Source organism: Sus scrofa, chromosome 15 (assembly GCF_054392235.1).
Source record: "Sus scrofa isolate SSC_HxYL_T2T_F1_AM1 chromosome 15, Sscrofa_HxYL_maternal_Yorkshire_Landrace_v2.0, whole genome shotgun sequence".
NCBI lineage: Eukaryota > Metazoa > Chordata > Mammalia > Artiodactyla > Suidae > Sus > Sus scrofa.
In genome coordinates, this window is record NC_139397.1 from 111,327,127 (window position 1) to 111,341,266 (window position 14,140).

Below are 14,140 nucleotides of genomic sequence, written 5' to 3' on the forward strand. Positions count from 1 at the left end.
ATTTATTGTCTTTGAAAATTCCCTGCATAGATTTTTTTTTTTAAAAAAAGAACAATTATTTTTCCTTGTACAATTCTCTTCTGGTGCCTTTTTTCAAGTTTGAAACCACAAGAGGTTGGTAAAGGCAGTACTCTATTTTGAGTAAAGGCAGAAGATTAAATTAAAGGAGTTGCTAGGTTTTCCTCACAAGCTAGGAGGTGGGTGCTACAACTATACTTATTCATCTGTCTTTACCCAACTGCCTTTCCTATTTTATTCTTCCTTTGTCTCCATCTTCTTTTTCTTCTCTTAGGCTCGGAGTAGAGATTGTTGAAAAATTTAACACCTTTCCAAATCTGGCTGGAGACATGAGCAAAGAGCTGAGGTCATAATAGATTCTTAATCTTTCATCCCAGGAGACAAAGGTGCTCAGAAAGCTAGGATTGTAAAAGAAAGAAAATTCTACATGAAAATACTGCTTTGTAATTGTTTATGAATCTTGTTGATTTCCCTCCTGCTTTCCACTTCTCACAAGCCTGTTTCTCATATAAAACTTCATTTTGTCCTAAGACCTTCTTCAAGAACCAAAGAATTACTTAAGGAAGGGAGAAGTACAGGGGACTTGGTTTCTACTTAGATTTGCTACTAACTGCTGTGTAATTGTGGGGAAATCACTGTTTCAAGTAATTGGGAGTGAAAAACTTAGCTTAATGGTGGTAATCAACCGTTTACCAGGACCCAGTTGCATGAATAATACCAGTTGTTCAAATAATTCACTCATCCTTGTTTCTAAAGTTATCCTGTTATGATTTGAGAATAACTCAAGGCACATGGGGTTGGAGGTCACAACTATATGCACAGATGTATGATACACTTAAGAGTCCTATATTATCTCCTTCAGGCATATTGGAAAGAAAAACTAATGGAAATAATCTTAAAACATGAAAAAAAATTTCTTTAAAACACTAAAAAAGTACATTAACCAGAGAATTACATGAAAATATATTTATTTTTCCATTCCTCTATCTCTTAATTTTTTTTATTAAAGGTCCAATTGTCTTGAAGATGCTTCTCTCCCATTCCAAATTCCCTGAAATTCTCTCTCCAAAGAGCTCACTTTGGCTCTTTCTAGTCTCTCCTTCCCTTTCTTTTCTTGATTATTTATTCTTCTCTCCAGTAAGTAATCTACTTTCAAATATAAATCTCTCAAGCTTTCCCACCAAGTTTATATCTCCATCTGCTGCATTATAAAACACAAAACCTAGTTGGCTAACACCATATCTTAGAAAGTAGCAGGACTGAAGAGAAAGGTCTAGAAGATATAAATGAATTCACCATAAGAGTCAGGGGGAAAAGATGCCATAATTGCATATGTTCACATTCCTTTTCTTTCTTTTTTCCTTCTTTCTTTGTTTTCTTTATCTATATATTATCTTCCTGCCTTTTTCTTCCAGTATAACATTTATTACTTTTTTAAGTTTTCTGTTAAATTATACGCATAAACTATACTTAATTAAATCAATCACAATCCTTACTATGCATGTATGTATGTATGTATGTAAGTATGTATCTACCTATCTCTCTATCATCTACTTAGCTATCTTCTGTGTATAATTAATTTTTTTATTATGTAATGCCATTTCTCCTTCTGATTGTTCATTATAAGTCCTTTATGTTCTTGCTCCTTACCTGGGGACTGTAAATTGAGAATGGATCCATAGTTTTTTTTTTAATTCCCTAGGTTATCTAAGCCATAACAAAATGGTTAATGCAGCTTTACTGGGTTCGCGAAAACACACAGATTCCTATGTTGTAAAGAATCTTGAGAAAGAAAACATTCAAATAATGTGAAGGAAAATATAAATATTTTTGAATTCAAATTTAGGCTCAATTAGACTGTTGCTTTGTGCCTCTGAAAACCCAGTGAGCTATTAATTATTTTCCTTTCTTGATGTGTTAAGTACATCATACATCTGCATTTTCCCTTTGATTAGAACTGTCCATTATATTATTTTCATGTATTGTTTATCAAATCATTGTATAAGTACAGTTCTTCCCCAGTTAATTCACTTGAATAAAATAAATATCCAGTTCTTTCACATAAATGCTATGGTTGATAATGATTTTAAGTTTATTCAGAGTTATGTAGTTTACTTAAATATAACTGAATCATATGACTAAAGGAAATGTTTTTATTTTATCTAATTAATATGAAGAATACAGAAGCTTTGTGGAAAATGATATATAGAATAGCATGAGCTTCATAATTATAAGGAAATTTTTTTAAAAATTTGCTGTATTCTTAATTTCACTCTTTAAGGTAATGTCTTCATTGAACATTTCTGAATAGGTATCTGTGTGCTTAGTGCAGATACATTAATTACAAAGATAATACCTATAACAATATTTCTTTTTATCTAATCTTGGATTAAAGCTCTGGGAAAATTCTTTTTTCAGCCCAGTTGTAATGGACAAAAATTGCATATCAATAGGTGCAAATGCAAGTAAGCATTTACAAATTTCAGCTAAAAGGAGACCTTGAAAAGCCAGAGGAACTTCAGTATCAAGTACCTGATAGAGACAAATAATACCAGACAAAGAAAGTCATGGATGTACAATCAAATTGTCACACAGCAGTGGAGCCTGTTCTAAATTTAAGCAGTAATAGTTATCACTTCTATTTAGAAAAATGCCTTCTCTCACCTTTATATTCTGAAAACATGCACTCCTGGCAATCTTCTGTAGAACCACTGGACTCTCTGCTTGGTTCTGAACTTGAATTTTTTTGAAAGCTGCCATTGTCACCTAGAATTGATTGTAATCTGTCCTTTTCATCTTGTACACGTCTAAAAACTACTGCTATAAATGCCGTGATTTGATATCTGTAGGTTGAGTTTCTAAGGAGGAGACAATAGGAAGGAAGTTACAAGATAAAAGGGAGTCATGGATGTAGATTATAGGATTATTGATATAGTTTTTGAAATAACTGGAATATGGATATATTAATGAATATGAAATTACCTAATCTTAATATAAAATTACCCCATTTGAAGTATTATAGAAAGTGGCTTTATAGCTTATATAATACAGTAATGCAAATTATAAAGGGATAATATGAAATAGGTATCATTTTTTTCCTTGCTCTTTTTGTTTGTTTGTTTGTTTTTAGGACTGCACCTGTAGCATATGAAGGTTCCCAGGCTCGGGGTCAAATTGGAGGTGTAGCCGCCAGCCTACACCAGAGCCACAGCAACATGGGATCTGAGCTGCATCTGTGACCTACACCACAGCTCTCTGCAAGGCCGGATCCTTAACCCACTGAGCAAGGCCAGGATTGAACCCACGACTTCATGGATGCTAGCTGGGTTCATAAACCACTGAGCCATGATGGAACTCCTTGCCATGCTCTTATGTGTCCACTTATATGTGCTTTACACACATGGTCTTATTTGATGATCACAATAAAAAAATTACTTTAAAATAAATACATTTAATGGCACAAACAGACAAAATACATTTAAATATTTTTTAGTAAAATTTATTGAAATATGTATTACCATAAATGCTCACAAGAAAAGGGAGATTAGAATTGTTTCTTTGATGTGGGAATGTTCTATATAAATTAAAAGATGGAAAAAAGAATAATGCTAGCTGAAGGTACAATATGAATAAAAGTTGGGAAATGGGAATTAATAAGTTTTGAGTGAATCTATAAAGAATGGATTTGATAAAGCATAAATTCTCAATGGGAAAGATATTATCCCCAAGAGGGAAAAACTGTTTTGGGTGAGGTGATAAGACAGAAAAAAATCTTAGATATTACAGTGGCTTGTGGTCCTCTAAGCTCAACTATATTTGACAAGATCTGCTTTCCTAATATTAATTTTTCATTAGGTAAATATTAAATTAAATTAAAATTAATTAATTAAATTGATTTTCTCCTTGGGGCATGATAATGACAAATAGTTTGAAAAAGAATTGTTAAATCAAAAAACTTTGAAAAAAAATTCACGGCATTTTCCCAATTTGTTATAACTTCAAGAACAAAGAACCCAAAGAAAAAATATTTATTTAGTTGTTCTCGGTAGCACAAATATGTAGATATGAGTTTATGTGATGAAACTTACTGCAATGTACCTTATGTCACTCTTTTTTGTGTATAAGTGTCTATCATTTCAAAAGACCTAGTCCATTGATTTTATATTGTTCTAAAAACTAATCAGATTAGGTCCTCAAACAAAGCTTGTTGAGTAAAAAAATTTACTACACAATAGCCCTATTAAATGATTGTCTAGTCCATACTTAAACCTATAATCACTGATAAATGATTTACAGTCTTCACCAATTTGGCCACATTTTAATTTGTTAAGGGCCTTCTTGAAATAGGCTGAACAGGGAACTCCCATCATGGTCTAATTAGCATAAAGTAAAAGGAGACTGATATCCTTCTCATTATTAACTTTCTATTTTGACAGCAGCCTAAAGTATTGGATATATCAGCTGAGACATCCACTGTTAATTCAGATTTCGCTTAATCTAAACAATTGCTCTTTGTGTTCCCACTGTGGCCAGGGGGCTAAGGATCAGGCATTGACACAGCTGTGGCGTGGGTTGCAGCTGTGGCTCAGATTCAATCCCTGGCTGGGGAACAACCATATGCCTGTGGGTGCAGCCAAAACAAACAAACAAACAAAACAACACACAATTACTATATCTTCTTTATATATTCAGTTAAATTAAATGTTCTGCAGCTAAAATATAATATTTAATAAAATCAAAGGAGAATACTTAAAAAATTGTTTTACTCATCTAACTGATATTAGTTAGAGTATATTTACTCCAACAAGGAAAAATATCTCTAAAGAGTCTTTATATGATAACAAACTGTCAAAATACACAAAAAAGTCTGCGGCTATGTCTCTGATCCAATGTTTTTTGATATTAGTTTTGTTGCTTTTAACTGTCTCGCATGTTAATTTAGTTCCCAACATTGCATTCTTAGGTTAATCTGCACGACTCCCAATCCTGTTCATCTGTTTTGCTGGGCTAGAACCCAGTGTACTCTGGGCCCTACTGAGACAGCAACCCCCTCCACCCCCATCTGTTTCTGCACTGATAGAGCTCCTGTCAAACCAGGATTTCAAGCACGCTCTGCTACGTGATTCCTTTTCTCTGTTCCTGGTCTACAATGCTGTATTATGTGGGAATTACCTCATCCAGAATATACACATTCATTGTTTCTCTTCTGGTACTTACTGTTCAGATCTTTTCTTTCTAAAATAACGTAGTGATAGGAAGGAACACACAGGATCAGAACCTCAGAGTAACTATCTACTTTTCAGGGTAGGGGAGAGCCACACTAGCCTATCGTGTTGCTAGTTTATGTGTCATTACTTCAATCTCTGAATCATGAAAATATTTTGGAAATGGTATAAAGTTGATGTTTCTTATTTGGAATTCTGGCTAAATTGTCACCCTTCTAGTTCAAAATGATCAGTTTTCTCCAGAATTCACTTCTTATTTAGCTAGTTATATTATACATTGATATCTTAAAGGCTCTGAGGATTTCTAATATAAAATAAATAGGAAAAAAACTTGTTTACTTTAACTAAGAATTTATCAATTGTATTTGCCAAAGTACCTTTTAATTAATCATATGTATTAGCATCCTAATTTTAGAGTTTATGGTGCTTAGTGTGGACATTTCTGACAGAAAAATTTCTCTGTTCAAAAGTAGCTTGGGTTATTTAATATATCTCTCTTTTTACCTGACCCATAGTTTTATTGTTGAAAATATCAATATGTGGGCCATTAAGAGCTCATTTTATAATTTTTCCTACACATAAGAATTTTTAACAATAATGACAGATGGTTGTGTATCTAGTTAGGAATGTTTTCCTGAGAAGCTATTCCATAATCTTCTCCAACCACCTGTTCAAATATCCAGATGTCCTTCCTAATCAAGAAGTATTTATTTAGATTTAAACAAGAAGAAAATTAAATGTTTAAAAGTGAAAGAAAAAAAAAAAACAAAAAAAACCCCCACAATGATTCTTTGACATGTCCATCCTAACAGTTGATTGCAGGAAAATGAAGGAGACATAGTTATTCTCTAGGAGATTTAGAATTTCTAGTTCTAATTTGAAAGTTCAGTTTCCGATTGTAGCAGTATTAATAGACAGAAATATTCATTTATATCTGTACTAGGCCTGTTCAGAAATCTGTAGTCCTCAATGAATAGAAAAAAGTTTTGATGTAATTCACAGAAAGGTATTTGAATTAAAGGCCTACTGTGAACTGCTTGGCATATGTCCTTGGATAAGATATTACTGGTTTCCTCAAGACAGTCAATGGAATATAATCATAGCAAAGGTTCTTAAACCATTTTCTGGAATGAGAGACACTGACTAAGGACTTGGGAAGTCTGAGTGGTTGGAATCCTTAGAGGGTGGGGAAAAAATGCCAAGAGAAGAGCTTGGTGGATTATTCAGCACTGCCTCTATTTTTTGTTGATGACAACAATGTTTCATAGTTCCTTGAGAGATTTTATTTATATATTTTATATTTCTCATATTTCTTTTTGGCATGTCGAAATTTTGGGGCCAGAGAGGGAACACACATCACAGCAGTGACCTGAACAGCTGCAGTGACAATGCCACCTCCTTTACCTGCTTGTGCTACAGGGAACTACAAAGAAATTTTATTTATCCACATTTAAAGCAGATAAGTACTACTGTAAAGTAATGCTCTTCTCCCTTGTAACCCACTGAGCTCCTGTTGTGGCTCGGTGGGTTACAAGTCTGGCCAGTATCCATGAGGATTAAGGTTCAGTCCCTGACATTGCTCAATGAGTTAAGGATCCGTTGTTGCCATGAGCTGTGGTGTAGGTTGTAGACACAGCTCGGATCCTGCTTTTCTGTGGCTGTGATGTAAGCTGGTGGCTGCAGCTCTGTTTCAACCCCTAGTCTGGGAACTTCCATATGCCTCGAGTGAGGCCCTCGCTAAAAGCAAAACAAACAAACAAACAAAAAAACCCCACAACTCTTAATCACAGCCTACTTCCAGTCACATGCTTCTGATATATTTGCTTAGGCATTTATGTACTTTCATTTGAAAATATATATTTTTAGAGGGTAGATATCTCCTTTTGAATGTTGGATTTAGGTCTCTATTTAGCATCTTATAAAGTATTACATATGTTCAGGGATTTAACATATACCATTTTAATTATTTTGATTCTAAATTTATCTTAGTCATTTTAAACAATTTATTCTTTAGTCTCTGGAGATAGAGAAGATTAAGACTGCTCTACAATTCAACAAACATTTGTATAAGCTTAATATAAGCTTCTTGTATTTTAACCTTTATTATTCTCCCAACAATAATTGAATGTTATTCTCTTCTCAGTCCTTTTCTTTTAATAAGAATTTTTACCCTATCCTTCTAGTAGTTATATCACTCTTTCTTAAAATTCTGATATAAAATTTGAATTTATCAAAAAGATTTTCCAGATTAATTTTACCAGTATGAATAATTTTGTCACTTTCTTTTAGCTCCTATATTCTTTGCTAGTATGCATTTATTATCCTTCTCAGTATATGTAGTTTATGTAATTTATAATTTCATTTTAACTGGAAGAAGAAAATTATCAGTGTCTCATTGCTTTATATACAGTGTTTTGGGACTCGGGTGTCATGTCTATATGTGTTACCAATAAGAATCACACTTATATCTCCATAAGAATATCTTGGCTTTTCTTTGCTTGCTGTGTAGTCTCTTAGTTTACCTATTAGAGTGAGGGGTGACCCAGAAGTGGGAAAACAAAGGAATTCTGAAAGGCACCTCACACTCATATACCATTATTCATGGAAGATGGTATATTCTCAACTGAAAATATAGAAAATGTACTCCTAGAAAATAGTAGTATACAAAAATTCCCATTAAGAATTCTCATGAGATTCTATAATTTATCCTCCTGCATCCCCAGATCCCTTTTCATCTTTTTTAATCAAATAAGGAGAATGGACAATTTATATTATCAAGTTCAACATTTGGAATTCCCATTCTGGCTCAGCGGTAATGAACCCAACCAGTATCCATGAGGATGCAGGCTCCATCCCTAGCCTTGCTCTGTGTGTTAAAGATCCAGCATTGCCACGAGCTGCAGTGTGGGTTGCAGCCACGGCTTGGATCTTGCATTGCTGTGGCTCTGGTGTAGGCTGGCAGCTACAGCTCCAAATTGAACCCTAGCCTGGGAACTTCCATATGCTGCGGGCATGGCTCTAAAAAAAAAAGACACCTCCCCAAAAAAGTTCAAGGTTTAAAGGAAACCTAACTAACAAATGTCTGATTTTTAAATTTTATTTTTAAAATTTATTTTTCAGTTAATTGACTCTGAATCAAATGATACATCCGGACTATATAAGGGAAATTTAGTTACCACTAATTTTTCCCCTGTATTGAAGATCAAGGTTGGGCCCAGGAACAAATCAGCCTTCTTGTAACTTATCTAGTTGAATTGATTTTATTCACCCAATTGCAGGAAAAGCAGCTGGAGGGAGAGTGATGGGGAGCATACATTATAGAGGAGACTTGCCATTAACAGTGAAATAGGTCTCAGAGTTGGAGCCACACAAACAATAACCTCTAACACATTAATCTCACTTGATGGAGTGACCAGAACTGTCAGTGTTCCTAGTATTAATGAAGGTTTGGTTGATTGAAGCAAGAGAAGAGAGGGCCCAGGAGTTTACTTTTTGTATTGCCTCTGCTGAGAAGTCTGCTCATGAAAAAATGAGAAAGCAAGAATAGTGTTTCTTTTAACAAAGTGCTAAGGGGAACACTCAAAGGGTATTCAAGGATATTGTACTCACACTGTTTTTGGAGAAATGGTCAACGTGAGACAGGATTTTCCATGTTTAAAGATAAACAATAAAAAGGAGAAAAAAAACAAAAACACATACATGGCACCAATACAAAGTAGAGCAAAGTATAAGAAGCAGAACAGATCACATAAAAGAGTATCTCAGATTTATTCTAGAAAAAGAGTTGAAAATACTATTCCTGAATAAATTATGCTTTCAAAGAAATTAAAGAAAATATAGACTAAATGAAATAGAAATTGATAAAGCAACAGAAGGAGATGAAAAAAATGATTTTGCAGGGTTACAAAAAGAAATAATGATACTAACAACTTTAAAATATTTATATGTAGCAAGATGCAGAATGGATATGCAGAATAAAATAAAATAAAATAAACAAGCAAATAGCAGCCACAACAACAAGCAAATTAGTGAACTTGATCATAGCCTCAAGAACAAACATACGGAATACAAGGATAAACAATAAAAATATGAAAAGCAACAGAGAAAAGAGAATAGACAGAGGTGGAAGAAGATAAGACACCTGTAGTTTTGCAAAATAAATCCAAACAAATGAAATGGACACGAATTCAATAATATAATAACTAACATTTTTATGTAATGAAAGACATGGAGTTAGTTGAAAGGAAGTCACTTTGTGTACTAAAAAAAAATTAATTCCAAGCCACTTCCTGGTAAAATCTTTGAATTTGAAGACAAATATATCAGTTTCTGTGAGCCTTCAGGCTTATGCAGCAGGTCAGGACAAAGGAAATACTTAAAAATGCAAATGCAAGTTCACTGTAGCTAGAAGGGAGCTTAAGAGTTAGATGGCTTTGAAGGAAGAAAGTACTCTGAGAATTGGGTGTCTGGTCAATTTACATACAAAGCCAGCAGCAAGAAGTTCTTCCAAGGGCAAGAGCTCAGGGTTTTACACCAATAGCCCAGGGATACACTCACCTTGTTGTGTGTCGGGATGGCGAATGTGGAACTGTGCCACACCAGTCTGTAGGCCTGCCTGTGCTTCAGATTCAGAATAAGACAAACCGGAAACAGTAAGATATGATCCAGTTAACTGAAGACAAATCAAAATATAGGAACCACAAATGAAAAAGTCTGACAAAATACCGATTCTAAAAAATAAATGCAATGAGGACATTAAATAGTATTATATGAAAAAATCACAGCCTTAGTGCTTTCATAACAAAAAAGCAAAATCATTAGAACAAACTTACAAATCTGAGGGAAAAAAGGATATTTAGGACAGAGAAGAAAGACATTAATTATTGAAATTTTTTTTAAAGTAAGAAAACAAAACCCATCAATTTAAGAACTAATTCTTTAAAAGTAATGAGATTAGTTATAACTTAGATTAATTAAGAGAAAATACATATATTTATTAATTTTGAATAAAAAAGTACATATTCACAAAGAGAGGAGAAATAAAAATTGATATTTTAAAGTGATTTTTAACCACTAGTATGCTGCTGGAATTGAAAGTCTGGATAAATATACCCATATTTTTAGAAAAATATAGATTTCAAAAATCTTAAAAAATTGACCCTAAACTCCAAAGATGTTAAATAAAATTGTATCTATCTTAATTCTCCTTATGTATAAGCTCCTAAGCAAGTGAAACAAATTAAATTTTTAAGTCCAAATAGTTTTAAATACTTAATTTGCTGCTGTTTAAATAATATTAGAGCATAGAAAATGAAAGAAAACATTTCACTTATTTTAGGAAGGCTAGAACTTTTAAATCTAAACTGCAGAAAAGACAGCATAAAAATATTTATAGACAAAAATATTAGATAGATTCCAGCAGTACACCAAAATCAGCCTCTCCAGTTCCATCCTTATCCTGATATTCTTGAGAATTGTATGGTGCCTTAATACTATTTTAATTCACCGTATTAATAGGTTAAATGAAAAAGGGTGCATGATTAAATTTTTATGCCCAAAATCTATTTGATAACATTGAAAACCAGTCCTGACAAAACTCATTAGTAAAATAGAGCTAGAAAGATTTGTTTTTTCCTAAAGGGATGTATTATGTTTACTAGGAAGAAATAGGAACATTTCCTTTAGAAGCAAAACAATATAAGAATGTCAGTCTTTATCATTTCTAGACATAGGCCATTTAGCAAACGGAATTGAATTATAACTAGCCAAACTGAGAAAGCAAAATTGAAATCATTTGCAAATAAAATCAGCTAAAAAAATAAGTATCAAAGGAACAGAGTAAAGTAGCTTATCACGAATTAATGCATATAACCCTAACTGTTCACTTTTTGTTTGGTTGTTTTATTTTAATTAAAATTAGATGAGTATATGCTTTATAAAATTCAATAGCTATGCAATAGTTCAGCAAGCAAAACTAAACGGTAGAGACAATCAATTTGACTTATGTTAGCTGATTATTTAATATTCATCTCCATATGTCTCTGGAGTATCATGATTTTTTCAATTTTAAGTTATGCCTTAGAAATCATAGTAGGGAGAGAGGACTTAACTTTCTTTCCTATTCCTGTCTCACACGATAACTCACTTTCCACCCCACTATCTTCCTAACAGAGTTTTATGGAAATTTTGGTTAGATTGAAATCCAGTATTTTGATTATATTATTATGATTATACACGTGCCATTTACAGTTGAGTGATGTGCTAAACCATTGTTAGTGTCTTTTCCTTATACAAGCCTTGAATACAAAGGTATTTCTTTAGTAGGTGACAGAAATCGGAAATCATAATTAAATATTTGACTGTATAAAGGGGAGATTAATAGGGGCTTATTGTAGAGCACGGGGAGGACTACTCAATGAATCAATATGGGAAAAAAAGAATAGATATATGAATATATATAAATTATTCACTTGGCTGTAAACCTAAATCTAATAAATTCTGTAAATCAACTATACCCCAATTTTATTTATAAAATAAAAAATAAACATAAAAAAATAGAAAAAAGTTTGATTTGGTTACATAATCAATAAACCTGGAAGGGCAAATCCATGATACATAAATGTACATATCTCAAGCACATAATACAAGCACTTTAAAGCAAATTATAATCAAATGATTTATTTCCTTAATAAATTGTGATCTTTCAGATCAATAAGTGAATTCTTCATTAAAATAGAAAAAAAATAGTCTAATGAGAAGCAAAAAAGACACATTTGAAGGGAACAAAAAGCAAGGAAATGTGTGAAATTCTCTAGTGTTTTCTTAAATGCCAATAAAATAAACATATCCTATCAGATTGTTGATAATTTTTAATATTGTTGAGAATGGTTTGGATATAGACTGACACTATGTCATATGTGAGGTCCTCTAGAAGACATGGAGGCAAGAATTTAAACACAAAGGAGGCACTTTGGGAGGTGGTCCAGGATTCACTGGTAGGGAAAAAACATTAAGTGAGTTAAGGAGGACAGTTAGGCTACCGCCATGCAAAACTGAAGCCCATCTCTGTTAGGAACTTTGAAGGACTATGTACAATCTATATGCAGAATTTTCCCATCTAAGGGACAAGGAAGCTAAGCTATCTACCTTCCCATGCTCCATCTATCACTGGCAGAGGACTGCCCCCAAGAGGATTATGTCAGGTGGTACCATCCTACCCATATGTGTGAGCCTAGAGAAGGCCCTGGGATGGAGAGTCACAGATGCTTGCAGTTAAACGTTACTGACAAATGCTAGACCAGTGAGTGTTAAGAGTGTGGCTGGGACTCCAACTGTGTCACATTCACATAGCCATGCTATTCAAATGGGCTTATAAATTAATCTGATATAATCACTTTTTCCTATCTATCACCTATCTATCATTTATCTGCTAGCTAGCTGGCTATTTTCAAGCTATCTACCATGATCAATCTCTATATTTTCCTACCATAAGAAATTCTGCCAATTTGTCAAATTGCCCATTTTATGGTCCTGTATTTGGGTTCACTATACATTATTTTTTTCTGAAATTCTCTCTCTGGATTTGATATCTCATGACCTATACAAATAAGTCAGATTCATTGTGTATTATTATGTTAGGGAAACCATTTTTTAAGTCTTTATACCAGTTTCTCAATTTTCTATTTTTTCCGTATGTATGAAGTATGTATTTGTTCATCTGTAAATCATCATTCAGTCACAACACCTGCTTCCCAAGGGCAGGGGTTATTTTACCAGGATTACGTGGGACTGGTTTATTTATGTATTTTCTAAACCCATAATACATACGTTTCTTGAAAACACATATATTTTTATTTTTCTACATTTTAGATTTGGGAATTCCTTCCCAGGTATAAATTATGATGGATGTTTCAAACATATTTCTCATTTACTGCAACCCCAAATTATTCTTTGGTGTAACTTTTTTTTTCATTTATATGTTATGATATTGAACCTCTTGTTGACTAAAAAAAAAAAAAAAAAATACAACCTGACAGTTGAGAATTGTATTATTTGGGGCAAAATTAGGACCTAAGCCTGGGAGACAGCAGCATATCAGGTAGCCCTGAGAAAACTCTCCAAGGCAGTGAGGGAGGAGCTAGGATTTATAGGAGTTTTTGCAACAAAGGGCAGAGAGTAATAACAAAAGTGAGCCTGGGCTCACTGAAATCATTCCTTTGATGTGTACCTCTGCTATCAGGGCCAGTATCCTCAGTTTTCACAGCCTGCAGGACTCACTGGCTCTCACCCTTGGAGACATTCTTAACCCTTAACTACAGACCAGGCTGGAATACCACCCAAGGAGGAAAAGGAGGAATATCAGGATATGATAAATGTGAGGGGAAGGTGCATGCAGCATACACAGTTTACAAAATTTGTTGCTCATCTCCTGAAAGTTACTACGAGTCCAAAAGGAACAGGCATCACCATGAAGGATTTGAATGTTTTTATAGATATGAGGAGATGCAAGAATTGGGCCTATAAAATCTCCTCCTAAAACTACCTGACTACCTGAAGACCTGTTCTTCCAGTTTTCCCAGAGCACAACCCTGAGGTCCACTCAGGGGGTGCTGCAGTGGCTCAAGTTTTTGTACTCCATGTAGAGACTGATGGCAAGTGCCAAACTTCAGTTCACACCCTCTTACCCAAAAATTATTTTGTATAATTTTAAAATAGTTTGATACTTTAGAAAAAGTAATTAGAAAATTAATACTTTTTTTTTTTTTTGGTCTTTTTGCCTTTTCTAGGTTTGCACCCGCAGCATATGGAGGTTCCAGGGCTAGAGATCTAACCAGAGCTGTAGCCGCTGGCCTACACCAGAATCACAGCTACATGGGATCCAAGCCAAGCTTTCAACC

The 14,140-nt window shown here is 33.7% G+C and overlaps 1 long non-coding RNA gene across 1 annotated transcript in view; it reads right to left on the minus strand.

Annotated features, from left to right (window-relative positions):
• Nucleotides 1-287: 287 nt before the first annotated feature.
• Nucleotides 288-14,140, minus strand: part of LOC106506313 (uncharacterized) — a 117,746-nt gene continuing 103,893 nt past the window's right edge. Inside the window, exons 2-3 of the long non-coding RNA XR_014830314.1 lie at nt 9,801-9,915; nt 288-416 (exon numbers count right to left, since the gene is read on the minus strand). This is a non-coding gene — a long non-coding RNA (uncharacterized LOC106506313). The remainder of the gene's footprint in view (nt 417-9,800; nt 9,916-14,140) is intronic.